Here is a 19,408-nt window from a genome sequence, read left to right as displayed (position 1 = left end):
TTTTTAATGATGGAAGCAGAACTGCAAGATGACATTGTATCTCTCCCTCCATAAAAACAATAGCATTAAAGATTACATTTCACATGATGTTCAATTTTTTTGTATTTATACAGAGTAGTTGGGAAAAATCAGTAAGATATTTATTATTTTGTCATGTATCATCAATGTTACTAAGTTTTAGTTTTCATGCTTTGCCTATAGGTTACAAATCAGACCACTGGTTTAATGTTCAAAGTTTGTAATTTTCTTTTTTTTTTTTTTTTTTTTTTTTTTATTAAAAGTTTTATAAATTTTACAAAAAAAAACAAGAACAATACAGAACAAAAAACAACATATACAAAAGAAAAAAAAAATTTAAACAATACATATAAAAAAAACCCCCCACCCCACACCCCTCCCAAAAACCCTCCCTTCCCCCCCCCTGAGCTTCCCAGAGCAGAATATAGGCTTAAGAAATAATAATAATAAAAAAAAAAATAAAAAAATAAAAATTAAATTAAAAACTTTATATTTATATATATAAAAAAGATATCTATAATATATATAAAAATAAAACTTATGAAAAAGCTATAGAATATTTTTGTATACCCAATCTAAATTGTATAAATTTTATCCATTTGTCCCAGATAGCAAAAAACTTCTCTTGCGTTTGGTGCTTTAAGAAAGCCGAAATCTTTGCCATTTCTGCCAGATAAGCTACTTTAAAAAACCATTCCTGCAATGTAGGCAAAGATTCCTTCTTCCAATATTGTCCAATTAACAGCCTCGCGGCTGTGATCAAGTTTAACATCAAAACAACCTCCTTTGTATCACAATCTGTAACAATACCTAACAAAAATAATTGCGGAGTAAATTTTACCCTCCTTCTAAAAATTCTCTGGATATTCCACCATATTTTGATCCAAAATGCTTTTATCTCTATACATGACCACCAAATATGATAATAGGAAGCCTCCTTATAACCACATCTCCAACATTTAGGTTGCACGTCAGGTTACATGTAAGACATTTTTTGTGGATCAAGGTGCCATCTATAAAACATTTTATAAAAATTCTCCCTTAGATTCTGTGCTTGAGTAAATTTGACATTTCTCACCCAAATAGTTTCCCAGGTGCCCAATGAAACTGGCTCACCAAAGTTCTGCGCCCATCTAATCATACAATCTTTAATTAGTTCCGTTTCTGAGTCCAATTCAACTAAAACCCCATAAATTCTCTTAATGTGGGTTTGTCTTTGAGCCTTCAGTTGCTTAATAAGATTTTCATCTTCTCTAAGAAAACCCACCTTACAATCCATCTTCCATCTATCTAGTAGTTGCCTATATTGGAACCAAGAATAAGTAAAATTTTCTTGTGCTAAGTCTTCCCGTGATTTTAATTGCCAGTTTTGTCCATCCCATTTAAGTAACTGTCTGTAAGACACCATATCCATTTTAACCCCTCTTTTTATTCCTTCTATCGCATGCCAAGGTATAGCCCATAATGGTACTTTAAAATCACTTTTATAATATTTTCTACAAATCCTAAGTAAAGAAATTCTTAAAATATGAGATTTAAAATCCCAATCTATTTTTTTATTAAATATTAAATAGGCATGCCACCCATAAAGTAAATCCCATCCCTCTAGATAAAGTATCTCAGAATTTGTCAAATTTACCCAGTCACTAATTAATGTTAAAACCACAGCATCATAATATAATTTCAAATTTGGTACCTTGAGTCCGCCCCTCTCACGGAAGTCTTGCATAATTTTGAACTTAACCCTTGGTTTTTTCCCTGCCCAAATAAATTTATTGAGACCATTCTGCCACTCATTTAAATTAATCTCATTTTTCAAAATTGGTAACATTTGAAACAAAAAAAGAAACTTGGGTAGAATATTCATTTTTATCACTGCAATTCTTCCCATGAGGGATAATTGCAGCTTTTCCCAATTCTTCAAGTCTTTCTGTACCACGACCCACAACCTTTCATAATTATTTTTAAATAGTTTTGCATTAGAAACAGACAGCATCACCCCCAAATATTTTACCTTATTAACAATCTCAAAACCCGTCGAGTTAACCAAAATCTGCTGCTCCTGACTCGACAAATTTTTAGGTAAAATTTTAGTCTTATTTACATTAATCTTAAAACCCGAGACCAAACCCTAATGGTGAATCAACTGTAATAAGTTTACTACAGAATAATCAGGTTGCGACAAAGTAACAACCAAGTCATCCGCAAAAGCTCTCAACTTATATTCTTTTTTATTAACATATATTCCTTTAATTTCCTGAGACTCTCGAATTTTAATCAATAATATTTCCAATGTTAAAACAAACAACAATGGCGATAAAGGACACCCCTGTCTAGGACCTTTCTCTATTGTGAAAACCTCCGACAAACCTCCATTAACAATAAGTTGTGCTGTTTGTTTTTGATATATTACCTTAAGGGCTTGTAATATGTTTTCAACAAAATTCATTTCTTCCATTACTCTTAGCATAAAATGCCAATTCAATTGGTCAAATGCTTTTTCAGCATCTAAAAATATGAGCCCTGCAGGAACTTGGTTGTTCTTATCTAAGTATTCTAATCGATTAATAATTTGTCTAACATTGTTTTTCATATACCTTCCTGTTATAAACCCTGATTGATCTTTATGCACAAGATGATGCACCACCCTCATAAGCCTATTTACCAAAATTTTTACAAATATCTTATAATCCACGTTTAAAAGAGATATAGGCCTATAGTTTTTTTGGTAAAGTAAGATCTTGATCCTCCTTTGGAATCAATGATATAAAAGCACTACGCCATGAAGGAGGAATCTCTAAACCCTGTAAGATACCATTAAAAAGATCATTTAATGGTTGAATCATCTCCTCCATTAAAGCTTTATAATAAACAGCTGTTAACCCAGCCGTACCCGGTGCTTTCCCTAATTTCAATTGTTGAATTGCTGAGGCGATTTCCTCCTTAGTAATTAAACCATTAATTTCATATTTCTGATCCTCAGTCAGTTTAGGAAAACTTGCCTCAGCTAAATATTTATTTATATCTAACAGTTGTACATTAGTAGATTTGTATAGTTTTTGATAATAATCCAAAAAAGATTTTTTAATTAATTCCTTCTGAGAAACTAGTTTACCCTTATAATTTATTTTCTCTATTATTCTCTGTCTCTGTTTCTTTCTTAATTGATAAGCCAACCATCTCCCCGGCTTATTAGCATTACAAAATATATTTTGTTTCATAAATAATAAATTGGTTGCAGCTTGATCTGCTATCAACATATTAAATTGTGACCTTAATAACTTTACAGATTCTTTAGTAATTTCATCAGAAGGATTTAGAATCAAAGCCCTTTCTTTTAGTTTAATTTCATCTTCAAGTTCTCTACGTTTCTGAGTCTGATTTCGCTTATAAAAATTATTCATTTTTATCAAAACACCGCGCATAAATGCTTTACCTGCCTCCCATACCATTGACATTGAAGTCCCCTTATACATATTCAAAGCAAAATAGTCCTTTAAACACTCCTTTAGTTTTTGAACATTCTTCTCTTGTCTAAACAAATTTTCATTAAATCTCCAGGATCTTCTTTCCTCTTTCTCTTGAATCAACTCCATCCAAACTGGACTATGATCCGTCAGTGATCTAGGAAAAATCTTTACATTCTTTACTTTATTATACAAATCCGTGGTAATCAAGAAAAAGTCAATTCTTGAAAAAGAGTGGTGTCTGTCAGAAAAAAAAGTAAAGTCTCTCTCCTCTTGATTACGTTCCCGCCAATAGTCCCTTAATTCCCAGTCTTCTTTCATATCAAAAAAGGCTTTAGGTAGCCTTGCTTGTTTAAGAAAAGGAGAGGAACCTTTCTTATCCCTTTGTGTATCTAAGACACCTGTTTCTTCTGGCAATTACATGGTAATTGTTAGGTCACTCTTCCTCATCTTACCCAATACAATATTCGATTTTCCATTATCATTTGGGTTGTCTTCTTTCTCCCCTACCAGATTTAGTTGAAAGCTCAACATATCAAATTTCCAAACATATTCTTACATTCTTGCTAATTCAAGCCCATCTCTTGCCCCGAGTCCTTCACTGTGAAAATGCATCCATTATCAAACAATTCAAATAATTCTTGTGGGTATCATCTACATAGTTACTCATTTCCAATTTTCTTTTCTCTCTTCCTGGGTAGTGTTCTTTGACAGGAGGAGGGAATAAAACAATAACTGGGTCTATAGCCTCTTCACCCTCCTATTCTGGGCTTTATAACTGAAATGTTTTCAAGTCTCTGTCTGGCTGTGTCATTTTTTTCTCAATGGGTTCTCAAATATCCATGAAAGTGTCAGCAACTTTAAAGAGTCTCAGAATCTTTCCAGCACATCCTGAATGTGTACTCTGGAAAGGCCACAGACCACTATATACAGTCCACCAACAGATTGGTCTTTCAACCCATCTCATTGGAAGTTTCCAATCATCACAACTTCCACAACTACCACAAATCTCCTTATGTTTGATCCAAGAAATTCCGATCTTTCCTGATGAGCTAGGAAATGGACACTTTCCCCTTAGTTCCTTCACTTTCTCTTCCAATAAGTCAGTCAGCTTACACTTGAAACATGTCTAGTCTGGAATCCGCAGGGAGAAAAAAAAACATGGCATGTCCCCTGAAAGTCAAGAGATCAATTCCCTCTATCACAATAGAGGGACTTTGTCCTTTGATGAACAAACAATTGCCTCCCCACTGAAGACTTGTTTGTTTTTCCTGTTTGTTCATTTTCTGGGAAACAAGTTTATGTCTCCTGAAGCTGATTCAACTAGGTCAGCAATCACACACAATGGGTAATCAGCAACTTTCAGGAAGCAACCAGCAGCAAGCAGTCAGCAATTTTTATCCTCTTTCTTTTTCCTTCTTTCTCTTATGCATCTTCCCTGTCCTTAGTTGAACTCCCTGTCAAATTAGTTTTTAATGATGGAAGCAGAACTGCAAGATGACATTGTATCTCTCCCTCCATAAAAACAATAGCATTAAAGATTACATTTCACATGATGTTCAATTTTTTTGTATTTATACAGAGTAGTTGGGAAAAATCAGTAAGATATTTATTATTTTGTCATGTATCATCAATGTTACTAAGTTTTAGTTTTCATGCTTTGCCTATAGGTTACAAATCAGACCACTGGTTTAATGTTCAAAGTTTGTACTTTTCTTGTCAGTTTTTGTTGTTGATAAAAGGTATGAAAATAAATATTTAATAAAAAGCATGGAATTAAATAAATTTTATTTCATTTTTATTCTTTGTGATTTAAAAAAAAATAAACATTTGCATAGGTCTTAGGCATTGTTCCTATAATAATGGATAGATCGAACTAAGCTTGAAGCAGAAAAATATTATATAGTTTGGGAATTAATATCTGAGAGTTGAGCATAATTCTTGATGATTACATAGACACAACAATATTGCTTTCTTGACAACAGTACAGAATGATGTGCTATTAGGATATCTGTAGCTCAGAGCTGAATTGTGGAGACAGTGATGCTCTCTGAGCTTCATTGTTTTCTTATAGATGTTTCATTACCCAAGTAGATAACACCTTCAGTTCACTGAAGTTCAACAACCAAGCTCAGAGAGCACCAAGGACTTCTCAGATGTACTATTGCTCCCCCCACTTTTGTTTACTTCCCAGACTGTAAATGTTCTTTTCTAGTAGCTGTATTTGATTTATGTTATTTCTGCCCATTTTTAAAATTCCTGTCACCATTTCCATTTTGGCATGTGCTCCTAGCAGTTCACTCAAAAGCATATGTTATCCTGGGTTACAAAAGGATATATTTTTGGTTTAACTGGGATCCAATATTGTGGGTAGTTAATGCATTGGACTAAGATTGTGAAGACCAAAGTTTAAGCCCAATGTTAGCCATAAAATTCAGTGCTAGACTTCAGATCAATCACTGTCTCAATTCAACTTTCTCACAAGGAGAATGTAGTTAAACAAGTTTATGGCAGAAAGATGCAATATAAATCTAACAAATGATAAATCACCTTTTTCTAATCTGTCTTGATGGCCTGGAATTATGGGAATTTAAATTCAGACTTGAGGAAGGCTATCTCTTGTTTGTTCTGAAAATGTGAGGATAAAAGATGATTAATCATTAAGACACACCTCAAAAGTCATTTTAAATCCATCACCAACAAATGTGGTATTGCACTTGTTCAGAAACAAGGAGTGGATGTATGGAATGAGTTGCTTTATGCATCTGTACCTTGTTGTGTGACATTATGGTTGGCTCATTTAGTATTTCACTTTGAATGTTCTCTTCAACATACCAGCAATAGGCATTATTCCATGGTCATCCAGTTCCAATCCTTTATTTATACATGTACATTTAATTTTGGGGATATGCGAATAGATGGGGGAATGTTGTAAAACAGGAACCTGAAAATTAAGAACAGATTTGTCAATTAACACTAGAGAAGGCCTTTGTCCTTTTAGGGCACAGGTGTCAAACTCACCGTGTCACGTGTCGAGTCACAATGTATTATTACTTTTTTCGTATTGCTGGATCTGGGGTGGGCGCAGCCTCCATATAATGCAACTGGTCAGCGGGCTGGCAGTTTGACAGGGCAATGTACCAGAGATTACGTGGAGTGATTACTCAGACACACTTCCATCCTCATATTATATTTAGGAAAAATTGGAGTAAATTTAAAGGGATCAAAGATATGGGGAAAAATTATGGATCTTTGAATTCTGAAAATATTCATAAGCAGAAAATCAGTAATATGTATTTTGAAATCTTATCACAATAAGATATTAACTAAGATTGGCTATAAATGCTATTTGAAAGCAAAGTCCATGGTAAGCTTTGGGTTCAGTTAGAAATTCATCATTGATTACATTTAGATCTGACAAACTACAATCCTATGCTCCTTTCCTTGAGGGTAAATAGAACTGAACTCACTTGGACCTCTGAGCAATATTGTAATAAATTAGGATTGGTATAGAAAAACATTTACTTTTCTCTAATTTTATAATTGGATTGTACTATTCATTTGATGATTATTTTCCATTTAATTAATGGAACAGGGACATCCTTGTGAGGGAGAAATTTGAAAACTAATTCAGTGTATAAATATGTTGTTTTGGGGAATGAGTTATATTCCTCATATAATTAGCACCATTACTAAAAGCATAAGAAGTCTACATTTTGTCTATTTCACCTATTGCTGTTTAAATGCAGTATGGTTTGTAAAACATAGTTTGCAGTTTAGACTAAGTTAATCACATTTTATTCAATAAACCATGGTTAAGCTGTTGCAATTTTAATTTATTCTATGAATACACTCTTAATATTTTTCTGTTTGATTTATCATGTGGTAAGCATGTAAAAATATAATCAATAGTTAAGTTCACACAAATGCTAAGCACACACAATTCATGTTATGGCATAGCAAGAACTCACCCTAAGTCTGCCTGTAGTATATTTGTTTTATATTGAATCCATTAACAAATGGAGCCAAGGAGTTAAATACAGATGAGTGATTGCCATCTTGTGGTGAAATTCTTTCTTTTTTTGGGGGGGGGGTTTAAATATTTAGTAGCAACAGCAGCTGCTTTTTACTGCTGTAACTTAAACCTCTAAATAGAAACGATCCTTGGCTCCATTTATTGTAAAAAGTATAGTTTTTTTTAGACGTCAAGTGCATTGTAGTAGTGCATAGTCAGAATTGAGAATTGAATGCCAAAATCCCTAAGTTCAACTTTTCACTTTCTTAGCTGCCTCCCATTAGTGCCCCCCACCACCAACCAGCTTCAAACAAGATGTTTTGAGAATGGACACTTCAAGCATAGGCAGCTGTGTTCTTCTCCCAGCCTGGTGACCTTGAGAAAACGATCTTGGGAGATACAGCAAGCAGCGGGGTGTGTGTGTGTGTGTGTGTGTGTGTGTGTGTGTGTGTGTGTGTGTTAATGCAGCAGTTCCTCTTGCTTTCCCCAAGCAGCAATCACTTTTGCTTTCCCCCAAGCAACCCTCCCTTCCATCTACCCTCCCCATAGTTTATGGCAGACTGTCACTGCATGGTAGAACAGATCCCAGCAAGATACATCGGTAGTCAAGCTATATTTTGCTTCTGCTTAACCAAGATTTTTTTTTCCTTGCAGCAAGAATTTTTTTGGGAAGAAACAGAATTTTCAGCATATAAAGGCACAAAATACAACTGAGTAGGGATAGGAAGTAGTCTAAGAAAGATCAATAAATACCAGAGATGCTTCTTTTCTTTATAATAATGTTTCTCAACTTCAGCAACTTTAAATTGCATGGACTTCAATTCCCAGAATGCAATGTTGGCTAGGGAATTCTGGGAGTTGAAGTTCACACATCTTAAAGTTGCTAAGGTTGAGAAACACTGCTCTATAGCTTGCAAATCATTCTAACTGCAGAGACATTTTACATGAATGAAAAATGTTTAAAGGAGGGCAACATTTCATTGAATAAACCATGCTTGCTTTTGAATAAACATGACCATTTATTTTAAAATTTATTTTAAAATTCAAGTATTTATTATTTATTGTTTCACAGGAGATAGTTAAAGAAGTCAAGATCGCAGTCACGATGAAGCTCTGTCTTCTATATACAATGTGGTACATAGTATATGGGGGAGGGGAAGCCAAATTATATGGTATGTTATATTGAAAAATAAATAAAACTTTAAATCCCAGGTGACTGGGATTGCCTGTGACTGCCCAAATAATACTGAACACATACTGGCTTGGGAATTCTGGAAGTTGAAGTCCACAAGTCTTAAGGTTGCCAAGTTTGAAGAGCCCTGCAAAATAATATGAAAAATGTGCACCCGCAGATAAACCAACCCACATTTTGGTCTGCTTCTCAGATGGGCTGACCCACAACTATATATGGGAAACACAGGCACTTTAAACAGTATATAGACATGGATAGGCCCATCTGCACATAGGTCAAACCCCATTGTTTAGGTGCATTGTGGCACCTAACATTCTCAGCTTCTCTGTGAGTATATATGGTAGCTTTTTTCCTATATGGATCGACATGACATATCCTATTCAACTGTGTCCAAGGATCAGGAGTGAGAAGCAGTGTTTTGCAAGGGTTCTCCTCTTTCTTGAAGCAACAATTCCAGTTAGGGCATGTGTGTGAGGGGTGTATTCAGTGCCTATGTTGTGGTGTCTCAGGCTCAACACTTCTCCCTCTTATTTAATAGCTGTATGACACTGCTGGGAGAGTTTATCCCAGTGGTTCTCAACCTTTTTAATGCCACGACCCCCAACCGGTCGTAAGTCGAGGACTACTCAACCAGTCGTAAGTCGAGGACTACTCAACTGGTGCAGCACCGTTTGCAGAATGGGACTTTTGGCGGGCTCAGCAGGGCAGAGACAGCCTGGACAATTCCTATTGGCTTTTGAAAGCCAATAGAATTAGACTCTCTTCAAGAGAGTCTATTCTATTGGCTTTCAAAAGCCAATAGAATAAAAAGGAGTAGCACAGCTAAGGAAAAGGGGGAAAAAATGGTGGATTGCGTTGTTTGGCGACCCCCATGAAATGGTCGTTCGACCCCAAATGGGGTCCCGACCCACAGATTGAGAACCACTGGTTTATCCTCTAGCACGGAGTCAGGTAATATCAGTATTTTGTATCTAGATCAGTGTTCTTCAACCTTGGAAAATTTTAAGATGTCTGGACTTCAGCTCCCAGGAATTCCATTCCTACCATGCTGGCTGGAGAATTCTGGGAGTTGAAACCCAGATACCTTAAAGTTCTCAAGGTTGAGAAACAATAATCTAGAGTTTAGACTAAACAGGAGATGTGGTGAAGGCCATATCCCAATGCTATCCCAGCCATTTCTGCTTTTAAGCCAAGATTTCTGGCTCAGCACAATGCTATTAATAGTTGTAAAAGTTCAAAAGATAAAAACTGTAACTTTCATTTTTAATACAACACAAACATATGATTCTTTCATTTTCCCACATACAAACTGTTATCATACAGAATATGATTCCAAAGGTTTAAACAGTTTTTCCCCTCAATACTTTGGCAACAATCTGGTGTGTTTATAAGGGAGCTAGTCCCACTGAGACCTGTTTTTAAAAGTAAATCTGAACAAACTGCACTTTTTTTTTTTTTTGCTAAAAGCAATTTTCAAGGCCATATAATGGCTAAAGGCTTATTTTCTATCACTGGTGAAAATTTTAAGCTGCTTACTTTTTATTTATTTGGAAAAACCTTGCTTCTTGAAACTGCATTGCTAAACCCATTACTGACCAAAAGTCATTTGAACAATCCAGAACCCCTTCCTACCAGTTCAGATCTGATCATTACCTTATGCATAAAAAGAGCAGAACAAAGTGAATTAAAGTGACAACAAGTTGAAACATATGCAGTCAGATAAGCTTATGATGAAAGAAAACCTGGGTAGATTTCTGACTATTCCAGAAGCTCTGATTGCAACACGCTAATGATGCTTACAGTGTAGGTTCCTCCCATCTGCTCAGGTATTAGGAAAACAGGAAGTATCAGGCTGAAGTGGGTGGAGCAGTGTCTGTACTTAGTTACCTGTTAAATTCAATCTCATGCTTTTTCAAAGTCCACAAATTGCTGAGGTCGGGTTAACTACTCTAGGTAAGATGAGCTGAATGGCAAATACTGGCAGTGAGTTACTAAACTGTAACCATTTTAATACCTGTATCATTTGGCAGCAATTGGGGAGTGTTACTGCCTATTTTTTTTAATTTACATTGCTAATGATTACTTTGGAAACAAGAACTTTTTAGTGAGGTTCATTAGCTGAGCAGCTAGACTTGTTTTAAAGAGAAAACATTTCACTGTATTGTTTAAGTTGTGTTGTACAAATAGTGCAGCTTGTGTATTCTTTTATTTGCTTGTATTCTATGTGAGCAGGCCTTGTTAGCCTTCTCTTACAAAATTTATGGTAAGATACAATTCAATGAAGAATGAGGTATTTTACAATTTATTATGGAAGACAGAATGCTGCACTGTATAAGAAACAGATGTAACTAATGAACTTCCCCAATAATTCAATTACTGCTTATTTGTACATATATCAAGCTGGTAAAACCTGAGTCTCTCCAGGTGTCCTAATGTTTATTTTAATGTAATAAAAGGGGAAATTATTAAATCCACGTAGAAGAGTTCTATTATATTTAATGTAATGTCATGCTATTTAAATCTATATGAAATCAGTTTTAATTTATAGCTTACACTCAAACAAAATTTTCCCACATGCATGTTTTTTTCTTTCTTGCCTGTCTCTCTTCCTCATGCTACTTAAAAGTCATGTATAACTCCTGGCCTGACCAAGCCTGCATCCTTCTGCTAACCATGCATTACGAGAAGCAACAGCTGGATACCCTTCTTCCATCTTTCACTGTAAGGTCTGCAAGTTAGTGACTGATCCAACAATTTGGGACCTTGTTCCCTCTTTTTCAACTTTATCCAGTGGTTGTGAGGATGAAGTGAGATGGTGAGATTATAGCTATGTTGTTGCTCCTGACAGGATAGGTTTTAGTAAAATAACATTCTGTCCTTTCACTGTCTCCTGCTAATCTGTTTTATTTTTTTTCTGCCCTAATATATATATAATTATTACAGAAATTTGTATAGTACTTCATGAAATGGATTTGATTTGTATAGTACTTCATGAAATGGATTTGTTGCTCTTACACCTTTCTTACTTATTCATCATGGTCTGTTACACAGTTTGGGGGGGAAATCTCAGTTGCTTTGATATCTAAACCTTACTGACTTCTCTTATTCAGGTACTTTCCTGCCAAGTCTCTCTTTTGTATTGTTGTGGCTTACCTTTCCCCATAAATTATTAATGCCAGTTTCAACTCAGTTATTATCTTTGTTTCCAGCTGCTCCCACTTTTCAATCTTAAATGAATGGATAAGATGGGAGAGTAGTAGTAGAGGAAAAATAAATAAAAGATGCTTTGATTTGATGGATGCATCCATCTTCCCCATTTCCTGACTACATATGGCCTCCAACATTCAGTATGATATGTATCTGATCCATCATTGAAAAAGGTTTCCCCAGTGGTAAGGAGTATCCTTCCATGGGTGAAGAAAGGCAAGCTGTATCCTTGTGATCTTGGCTGAAAAAGGCCCAAGAATGCAAGTGGTGGAAATATACATGTAATTGCTAACCAGTGTGTTTGATGAAATATATTCCATTTTCCAAGTGTTTCTTTGAATGGGAAAAATATGCTTTGTATGTCACAGATATTATATTATTACTATTATTATTGTTGTTGTTGTTGTTGTTGTTGTTGTTATGTCCTGAGCCTGTGCAAGCAGGCTCGGGGCATTGTGGACGGTCCCGGGCAGGTGCAAGCTGCCCGGGACCAGACAGGCTGTCGCCAATACATGTGCGCATGCGCGGGTGCTGGCGCGCCAAAAGTAACAGATTGACCCGGGAAAGGCCTATAAAAGGAGGCCGAGAGTTTTGGGCATTGCCGCCACATTCCAATGTAAGCTGAACTGAAGAATAAAGGTTTCCTGAGAACTAAACTGCTTCTCGTGTCTTACCATTTCGCGAGGGACTCAACACTGGCGACGAAGGTGGGATTGCCTTACATTGGAAAAGAGAAGGTGTAAGCTTACCCGAGTGAGTCCGGAGCGGCAGGAACGGCGTTGACTTGGCAGCTACCCGTCAATCCAGCGTGCATTCGGGGGTAGGCTGGCTGATAGACCCTTCCTGATATGAAATGGCGAAGATTGGAAGGCTTTCGGAATTCGACGTCTCACATCCAGAGAGGTGGGAGTCCTACGCAGCCAGGGTGGAAAACTACCTCAAGGTGAACCAGGTGAGGGAAGAGAGCTTGAAGGCTGCCACCCTGCTATGCGTTTGCGGTCAAGACGCATTCGAAATCGCGGAGAACCTCGCAGCACCTGTTCCTTTAGAGTCTGTCAGCTACGCAGATCTAAAAAAGTTACTGAAGGAGCACTTCCAACCTAAGATGTCCGTCATCGCGTGGCGCCACACCTTCGAGCAGAGGGATCAACGACCCAGAGAATCGGCCAAAGAGTACATCGCCGCACTGAGGAAAGCCGCCAAACATTGCGAGTTCAAGGACCTCGAAGAACGATTGAGGGACCGGTTTGTATGCGGGCTAAGGCATCGAGAGTTGCAACAGAGACTTTTCGCCAAGGAGGACTTGTCTTTCCAAGATGCCTTGAGAGAGGTCACCGCAGAAGAAGCAGCGGGCGGCGCCATCAAGAACATGCGGCCGATCAGAAACAGTCCAGATGCTGCATCTGTGCACCAGGAAGAAGTCCAAAGAAACTCCGAGGAGGATCCGGACGAGGAAGTGGACCGTCTCCACCCCACAAAGGAAGGAAAACCAAGAGGAAGCTCTTCAGCTCTCCCCAAGTGCATCGGTTGTGGAGGTCGCCACAAGAGAGCCGACTGCAAGTTCCGCTCCGCTATCTGCCAGGTGTGCGGAAAACAAGGACACATTGCAGCTGTGTGCCTGGGCCGTCAGAAGGTACAACCTCAGGAAGAATTGCGCCTGAAAGGTACCAGGGTCCCCAGCCAGAATAGGGTAAGGTTTTGCGCTTCGCGAAGAAGCATCTACCGGACAGGCACACACAAGCCCATTAAGAAAAAGCTGTCACTTAAAGTGAAGCTACAAGGGGTTCCATTAACTATGGAACTGGACACGGGGTCTGCACGTTCGATCATTTCTATGCACACTTTTAGGAAGATCTGTTCCGGTAGTGGAACTCAGGCCAAGCTGAGGCCTTCTGATATTGTGTTAACAGACTTTCAAACTCCAGAGTGTGTGATAAGGGGGAGGCCACCCTTAACGTACAGTATAAGGATTTTGAAGGTCCACTAGACATATTAGTAGTAGGGGGTGAACGAACGAGTCTCATAGGACTCGATTGGTTTGAGGCCTTGGGGATACACGTCACAGGGCTCAACAGCCTACAAACACTCAACCTACAGGAAGTCTGCAAAGAATTTGCAGATGTTTTCAGCCCCCAGCTGGGCACGTTCAAAGGACCTCCTGTGTCCTTAAAGCTAGACCCCACCGTCACTCCCATTAGAATTAAAGCAAGAAGGGTCCCTTTTGCTTTAAAGAGTAAAATTGACACTGAATTGGATAAACTGATCCAACAAGGAATTCTAGAACCTGTTGACTCCAGTCCATGGGAGACCCCCATTGTCACGCCTCTTAAGGCAAATGGGGACCTTCGCATCTGTGCTGATTACAAATGCACTCTAAATAAGGCATTGCAGCAACATGCCTATCCTGTTCCTGTGGTCAGTCACATCCTGGCCTCCCTCAAGGGGGGGGGCGCATTTTTGCAAAGCTTGACCTAGCTCAAGCATATCAACAGTTGCCTGTTGATGATGACGCTGCTATAGCTCAGACTATTGTGACCCACAGAGGGGCTTTCAAGGTAAAGAGACTTCAATTTGGAGTAAATGTCGCTCCTGGGATTTTCCACAGCGTAATGGAAAACACACTACGGGGTATACCAGGGGTTTGCCCCTATTTTGATGATGTCTTAATTGCAGGAGACTCCACACACATTCTAGCTGAAAGGCTAAGGGCTGTCCTATTAAGGTTCAGGGAAACGGGACTCAAACTCAAGAAGGACAAATGTAAAATTGGGGTGCCTTCTACTGAGTTTCTGGGGTTCAAAATTAATGCTGCTGGGATTCATCCTGCTGAATCCAAACTAAAAGCCATTATGCAAGCCCCTAGGCCAAAGTCTAAGGCCAAACTACAGGCTTTTCTGGGCCTTCTGAATTTCTACAATTCCTTTCTTCCACACAAGGCTAGTGTAGCTGAGCCTCTTCACAGGCTATTAGATAAACAGGCAGTGTGGCAGTGGTCACAAACACATGAGGCTAGTTTCAATGAGGTCACGGCCTTGCTCACTTCTAACAGTGTACTTGCTCACTTCAATGAGTCCCTTCCTGTGTGCATCGCTTGTGATGCTTCCCCTTATGGGGTGGGTGCTGTACTGAGCCACCTCAGGGCTGATGGAACTCAGGTTCCTGTTGCATATTACTCCAGGACATTGTCTTCAGCTGAGCGCAACTATGCTCAACTAGACAGGGAGGCCTTAGCTGTTGTTGCTGGAATTAAAAAATTCCATGATTTTTTATATGGTAGGCATTTCACGATCTTCACTGACCATAAGCCTTTGTTGGGACTGTTTACCACACGTAAACAAACCCCCCAAATCATCTCCCCCAGGATGCTCAGGTGGTCTATCTTCTTGTCTGCATATGATTTTTCCCTACTTCACAAGCCTGGGAAGGAAATGGGCCATGCTGATGGCCTCAGTAGATTACCCCTGCCGGTAATAGAGGCTGACCCCACGCCAGCCATCAATACTCTCTCCATTCAAGCCTTGCCCGAGTCCCCCCTGAGTGCCAGGGATGTAGCCGCTGAATCAGGCACAGATCACACACTTTCACGTGTCCTTTCTTGGGTTTTGTCTGGATGGCCGGAGCACTGTTCTAGTCTTGAGTTTCAGAGTTTCTGGTCTAAAAGGAACGAGTTGTCCACCTCTCAGGGTTGTCTGCTGTGGGGAAGCAGAGTTGTCATTCCCACCTCAATGAGGACTAGGGTCCTAGATTCCCTCCACGAGGGTCATCCTGGCATTGTACGCATGAAGGCTCTTGCACGCAGCCACTTGTGGTGGCCAGGTGTAGACAAAGACATAGAAGCTAAGGTGCATGCTTGCCACTTTTGTCAACGCTCATGCCCTGAAATGCCCCAAGCTCCTGTGCATAGATGGGAGGAAACACAGTCTCCATGGTCTAGGGTGCACATTGACTACGCTGGGCCTTTTCAGGGTCAATTCTTCTTGGTCCTCATTGACAGCCATTCAAAATGGCTTGAGGTTGTACCTGTCTCTTCCACCACCACTGCAAAGACTATTCAGGTACTGAGGGGGATTTTTGCTGCACACGGGCTCCCAGACGTCATTGTGTCTGATAACGGCCCTCAATTCACCTCCTCCGAATTCCAAGCTTTCTTGCAGGCTAACATGATTCGTCATGCCACCTCTGCACCCTTCCACCCATCCACCAACGGTATGGCTGAACGCATGGTGCGCATCACCAAGGACGCCTTGAAGAAACTCACCTACGGAGACTGGCATCACAGGTTGGCTGACTTCCTCCTTTCTTACCGCACCACACCGTCCACTTCTACAGAGAGAAGCCCAGCTGAACTTCGTTGGGGGCGCAAACTGACTACCAAGCTTGACCGGTTGCATCCGGACAGACTGCCTCCTTCTGTCTCACACCCCAGGGCACCTAGGCAACTTCTTGTGGATGCCCCGGTTTGGACTCGTAATTACAGGCCCGGTCATACATGGGTCCCTGCATCTATATCCAGGGTCACGGGTGATCTATCCTACGAGGTATCCCTGGACAACGGTCGTGTCCTGCGTCGGCACATTGACCAACTTCGCCCTAGACGGGACCTTCCCGCTGAGACTCCTGGGTCTTTTCCAGGGGGGAGGGGGAGCCCTTTGGGCAAAGGGAGGGGCATGGAATGATGCCCAGTACCAATGAGGGAGCCACAAACGGCCCATCCCAAAATTCCGCGAGTGCTCCAAACAGGGATTCTAGGAGCTTAGCCAGTTATCAGGTATTCACGCCTACTCCAGCCAGGGAGTCACCCCGGGGGCATGATCACTTTTCACCCGCATCACTCAGTACTCCAGTCAGAGAGAATACCCGGGAGCATCCCAACAATCCATTCCCTGCAAGAGAGCTGGCACACACTTCTCCTAGTTGGCTTGACTTCAACCCTATCCCTAGAAGGGGGCATACACATAGGGAGATGGTCGAGGAACCAAATCCCGACTACAACACCTTTGACTACACTCAGGGGACAACTGAGTTTTGGGACAGTACTGAAACCCACACAAGCCCGGACACAGAACAGGATTCAGGGGATAGACAGCCTCCTGACAGGTCTTGGACGGACCTAGGAGGTTCTACAGAAATGCCCAACAGTGACAGTCACTTAGAAGGGCCAGAGAGCCTACAGCTAGGCGGGACAACCAGGTCACACACTGGAAGAAGCCCTGGCCTGACGAGCCCGGTGGGCAAGCAAGCAGGCCAGGCATTGGAGCACAGCCCTTGGGAGTCACCAAGGCATAACGAGGGGGACAGGCACGCATCATCCCTCAGTCAAGGGGTATTTGGCAAGCACCCAGAGCTTAGGAGGTCACAGAGAGCGAGGAAATCTCCTAAGTACTTAGAAGATTACATAACACTATTGGCAAAACAGAGCCAGTAACAATGGAGGCACAGAGACTGATGGTATTAGGAGCAGGGCACTGCACTACAGAAATGAGTTATGTGTTGTTATGATATAAGGAATAGTTTTAGCCCGGGAGGAAGGGGTGTTATGTCCTGAGCCTGTGCAAGCAGGCTCGGGGCATTGTGGACGGTCCCGGGACCAGACAGGCTGTCGCCAGTACATGTGCGCATGTGCGGGTGCTGGCGCGCCAAAAGTAACAGATTGACCCGGGAAAGGCCTATAAAAGGAGGCCGAGAGTTTTGGGCATTGCCGCCATATTCCAATGTAAGCTGAACTGAAGAATAAAGGTTTCCTGAGAACTACAACTGCTTCTCGTGTCTTACCATTTCGTGACGGACTCAACAATTATTATTATTATTATTATGGATCATCGCACAGTCAGCCAGATGTTCAGACTGGATTTGGCATTTTGTCTACCTATTGAGTCCTTACCCAGGACCTGGGATAGGCAGATGTGGATGTTTGATGATATTACAGATATTGTCGCAGGATGCAAGCAGTTCCTAGTAAGGCTGCCTTTTGCAATTGACTAATAGTGAATTTGTCAATGCCAATGGTGTTCAAGTGGTGCTCCAGTTGTTTTGGGATTGCACCCAAGGAGCCTATTACTATTGGTACTACCCTTGCTTGCTTTTGTCACAGTCTTTCTATTTCTATTTGTAGGTCTTTGTATTTTGTTATCTTCTCCAGTTCTTTCTTGTCTATTATGCTGTCTCCAGGCACTGCCACTTCCACTATTCAGACTTTTTTGTCTTTTTTATCGACAATTGTTAAGTCTGGGGTGTTATGTTGCAGGTGCTTGTCTGTTTGAATTCTGAAGTCCCAGAGCAGTTTAATTTTATCATTTTCTATGACTTTCTCTATTTTATGATCCCACCAGTTTTTGCTTACAGGCAAATGATATTTTTTGCAGATCTTCCAATGCACCATTGTTGCTACTTTGTCATGCTGCTGCTTGTAGTCAGTCTTGCAATCTTCTTGCAACAGCTTAACAGGTGGTCCACTGTTTCTTCAGCTTCTTTGCATAGGCAGCACTTACTGTCTGTTGCTGTCTTCTCAATTTTGACTTTATATGCATTTGACCTTAAGGCTTGGTCTTGTGCAGCCAGAATTAGTCCCTCGGTCTCTTTCTTCAATTTTCCTGCTCTTAGCCATTGCCAGGTCTTGTTATTATCTGCTTTCCAGCTATTTTTTTAATGTATTGGCCATGTAGTGCTTTGTTTTCCCATGCCTCTATTCTGTTCTTCATTTGGTCTTTCTTGTAGGCCAGTTTGGTCTCTCCAGTAGTCAGTAAGCCTTCCTGATATATTAATTTCAGTGCATCTTCATCATTGTTCTTCAGATATTCTTCCAAAGCCATTTTTTCTTCTTCAACCATCTGATGTACTTGTAGCATTCCACACCCACCTATTTGCCTTGGTAGATAAAGTCTGTCAATGTCACTGCGTGGATGAAGGGCATGATTCATTGTCATTATTTTTGTGGTCTTCCTGTCCATTGCTTTTAGTTCTGCTTGAGTCCTGTCCACTATTCCAGCTGTGTACCTAATGACTGGTCATTATTCCAGTCATTAGGTACACAGGTGTTGATTGCCTTTATGGTATTTCCTCCATTGAGTTTGGATTTTAAGATCTTCTTCACTCTTTTGATGTATTCACCTCTAATCTTTTTCTTGACTTCAGTGTGCTTGATGTTGTCAGCTTGAAGGATACCCAAGTATTTGTAGTATTCTTCCTCATCCAGACTCTTAATGTTATGTTCGTGGGGCATCTTGATTCCTTCAGTTTTCACTATTTTTCCTTGTTTGATAGTAAGTGTGGCACATTTGTCCAAGCCAAACTCCATTACAATATCTTGGCTATATATACGAACAGTTTTGAGCAGCGATTCTATTTCAGATGATGTTTTTCCATACAGCTTCAGATCATCCATGTAAAGGAGATGGGATAGTCTGGTAGATGTTTCTGATGTTTGATAGCCATGTCCTGAGTTATTCACTATTGTTGACAGAGGAAACAATACTGAATAATACTGAATTATTATTATTATTATTATTATTA

General features: G+C 39.9%; 1 protein-coding gene across 4 annotated transcripts in view; it reads left to right on the top strand.

Moving 5' to 3' along the window:
- The window catches only part of LPIN3 (lipin 3), a 72,878-nt gene that overhangs the window by 8,983 nt on the left and 44,487 nt on the right, over positions 1-19,408 (top strand). For 2 of the 4 annotated variants that reach the window (XR_005557685.1, XM_039351361.1), the window contains exon 1: positions 10,630-10,645. The exons of 1 other annotated variant lie outside the window; for it this stretch is intronic. The gene's annotated coding sequence lies outside the window, so the exon portion shown is untranslated. Of the gene's footprint in view, positions 1-10,551; positions 10,646-19,408 lie in introns of those variants that run through there. One more of the 4 variants, XM_039351359.1, reaches the window with a different exon arrangement.

This window comes from Crotalus tigris, unplaced genomic scaffold (assembly GCF_016545835.1).
Source record: "Crotalus tigris isolate CLP2741 ecotype Arizona unplaced genomic scaffold, ASM1654583v1 scf7180000018371.15429387391:27106975, whole genome shotgun sequence".
Lineage (NCBI taxonomy): Eukaryota > Metazoa > Chordata > Lepidosauria > Squamata > Viperidae > Crotalus > Crotalus tigris.
Note: the sequence above shows the minus strand (reverse complement) of the source record. Positions and strands in the feature narration are given on the sequence as shown.